We start from the raw sequence: 3,791 nt of genomic DNA, 5'->3' as shown, positions 1-3,791 counted from the left end.
TTGTAATAGCAGGTTGAAGCACAGGTATGACTCAGAATACATGAGCTAACCCAGGAGCTGTACTTAGAGGTTCATCTAATATCCTGTCATCAGTATGAATGTGTGGCGTTTGGCTTTTTTCATCTGGGCAGGTCAGGTTTCTGTTGAGCTTAAAGATGTCAATTTATGAGCGGCCGCTGCTTTCGTCAGTCCATTTTAATGGCAGTCGCTCATGTTCTGGCGTCTTCCAGGTTGGACTTGAGATTATGTTGTTCCAGGTCATTCTTGAGCAATTTAATGTAACCTAAGTGTGAAAAATTTGTTCCAGTTATTATGAGTCAAAGACAACTCTAAGCTTACTTAAATACTTATTTCACTCAGTGAAATACATTTTTTTATTAACCATTTGATCAGACTGTGCTTTTGTTTTTAAGTGAGTAAACTTCAAAAACAAATGGAATTATCAGATGAAAAAAGAAGAAAAAAAATGAAATATTAATTAAATATTAAGCAGATTTTAATGAGGAAAATCAGTGGTGAGTGGCTTCAAATGTGGGAAAATTTTTGAATTTTTGTAGTGTGGTGAGGAGTAAAACGAACAGTTCAGATTTTTTTTTTTTTTAAATGCTAATACCTAGCATTTTTATGTCAATATTTAAAAGATTATTGGAACGCGAAAAATACATCTGGAACACAAATTAATGGGCTCCTGGTCCTTGGGTTAGTCAAATCTTATACTGAGGATTGAATATGCAAACCTTATGAAGATGAATGAAGATTTAATGAACTATAAACTCTCATCTCACTCAAGCTCACTCCATGTCTCCCTAAGTGGGAAAATAAAGTTGTTTCAGTTCATTTAAAGAGCTACTGTAGCATAAAATGACCAAACTGTAAAAGAATTCAAGATTCAAAGATTTTGTGACAGTTTGATGCCACTTTTGAAAGCTTCTTCACAGAATACATCCTCCATGAAATCACTGAAAGCAGAGAACAAAATGTCACTTGCAATCACTATCAGCCAGCGAGACACACCAGCTAACACTGTAGGCTTTCATGTTCACTGCTCTAATGCAATGCTTTCGGCTTAAAAATGTCACTGACTTAGTGAAAAAGTCCAAAGAAGTCAAATCCCCGCTTTATCCAAAAGTGACACCAGAGCGACTTTTATTGGGCCGCTATCCATGAAGCTGTACGAATCTAAATCAGACGTTTGGCTGAAACAACTTCTGCTGCAGAGATAGAGAAAAGTAGGGGGGTGGGGTAAAATAAAAAGGGGGTCAGAGAGATGAAGGCATTGAAGAATGATGAGCGGAAAAAAGATGAGAGGACACACAAACAGGCTAAACGGGGGAGGAAGAGATGGGCGCATGAGGCATCGAAGCGCTCAGGATGAAAGAGAAGACTCAAATGAAATTCAGCAAAGAAACAATAGAAAGGCGCCGGGAAAGTCACAAAAATTGATGGAGATGGCGTTGCAGGTTAGGGAGTAAGAGAATAGCATGCCAAATATGTACTGACACTAGAGGAGGAGTCAGAGGGGGGCAAACGAGTGCCCTCGGGGGAAGACGCATCGCAAACCGATGCCAGTACACACAGAGCTGGAGGCGCAAAACTGATACAGCGTGGGTGAAAAGGGAGCGAACCTGAAGGTGGGTGAAAAGAGAGCTGCTGTTTGGGGAGCAGCAAAGGTCAGAGGCTCAGGGTGGGCCTCTGAGTCGGCTGGACTCCTACCAGACAGGCAGGAGAAAAAAGGACGACAGCACAGACACACTAGATGGGCGGGAGGGGCTACTGCTCTGTGTGAAACAGCTGAACTGGCCACGCCCGAGAAAAACAACAAATGATATGAAAAATACTCTGATGTTTGAATACGCTCGACTTAGACTAATTTATCTTAGATCTGGTTGTATCTTTACTGGTCTGCTGGAAGGTGATGTTTTGTTTGTAAACTCTGACAGATTTTCTCTAAGGACTGTGCTGCATTTTGGGTTTGGTTATCTTCCTTTTCCCTACTGACAAAAAGCATCTATCAAATCGTTCAACTTGATACAAGAAAGACATGCGCGGAGGAGCTTCCGCAGCATTTGGGCGATCAATACCACATGTTTGAGCAGCTTATTATTTCATTTTACGTATATTTATTACAGGTCACTTGCAAGAGAGACCTGTTAGAGAGAGAGACGGTGTGTTGCTGAAATTTAGGATTACATAGCTGGCCACATTCCTCTTGATTTAATTTATTGATTGAATTCAACTGAAGGTAATTTATCGAGTAGCCTTAGAAAAAATAAAATAAAAGAAGGCTGTATATTAGGTCACTAAACTAGACCAGGGCACCTGCTGCACACCTGTCAGTGCGGCGCAGAAAGTTGCGGCGATACCCGCTGTGTAGTCGAGCGCAACACTCTGTGGGGAGTTTACATAGAAGCTTTTCGTGTCACTCATAACACACTTAAACACCTGTGTTTTCCGTGTGTCACAGAAAACACAGGCAGTGCGGGGGGGCTTATCAGGGTCACTATTAGTGTCACTATTCATCTTTCTAATGTCCTGTATGTTCTGCAGTAACAGTTTTAAACATTTCAAATGAACTGTACTTCTGTTTTGTTTGTTTTTTTTGTTTGCTTGTTTTTCACTTTTACGTGGACAACCATCTTCCTCTTTTGCATAGTTCAGTTTTGTGCCAAACATATGCACAAAATTAGCCCTATTTTTTTTTATTCATTAATTTTGAATTTTTGACAATAACTGCATCCTTTCAGCTCAGAACATCTTTGCACTTGCTTTGCAGACCTCGCATTCATTAACTATGCAAAGTCTGTGCAAGAGGTTTTTGGGTGGAGCTTTTATGGGCTTCTGGTTGTTTGTGTCTCTGTGGTCGGATGCAACCTAAATGAGAACCACCACTTACCAGAGTGGAGAATGAAGCTCAGAAAGAAGTGCATATGAGATGAAACATGAGCTTTATCACTCTAACTGGGTTTATTAGCTGTATACATAAAAGTCTTGGAGTAAGATGTGCAATATTGAGTCTTTGGGGATTTTTTTTCTCTGTCTCATTCTGATCCTGCTAATGTAATAGTTCTTTTTAGTGCTTTGAATGGGTTCTATATATTTTATGCTGTGTCTTGTGGTCTTGACTTGATTCGTTAATGCACGTTCATTCCTGCATTTCTGGCCGGCACTGCGTCCTCAAGAGCAAGTCGGGACACAAGCCAATTAGAGCAAGTGACAATAAAAAAATAAATAAATAAAAAAATAATGGCATTTTAAATATGGGATGACATGACACATGTCCAAGCTGGTTGACAAGCAAATGAAAAAAAATTGTTGGATGGTTTAAAAAGGAGGATTTGCACACTCCTACTTGTACTGCGCAAAAATATTTATAAATTATTCAAAGAGCTGAACTTTCAGAGCCTAAAGAGCAAGGGTATTCACGTAAGCCGTGCTGCCCTCAGAAGACTGCTTAAAAATTTAGGCTTCACACAAATGTAACCATACTAATGAGCAACTGAAAATATTAGCAAGCTTTGTTCAATCATGCTTTTATTATTAAAAAAAGCATGATTTTTTTTTCTATATTTATATTTGTCCTTTTCCACTATAGTACTGATATCCTCGCGTTTTAATTGCCGCAATGCACTTTTTTTCTGTTACTGATTTATGTTGGAAATACCGTCTTTAAGTTAAAACTGTCCCCAGGACGACTACTGTAGTTTTATTTGATTTATTTTTGGGACAACACCGCCCTCTTGTGGATAGTTTGATCATTTTAGTAAAAATCGTTGTGCCCTCGTTCAGTTTGC

Source organism: Poecilia formosa, unplaced genomic scaffold (genome assembly GCF_000485575.1).
Source record: "Poecilia formosa unplaced genomic scaffold, Poecilia_formosa-5.1.2 Scaffold293, whole genome shotgun sequence".
NCBI lineage: Eukaryota > Metazoa > Chordata > Actinopteri > Cyprinodontiformes > Poeciliidae > Poecilia > Poecilia formosa.
Note: the sequence above shows the minus strand (reverse complement) of the source record.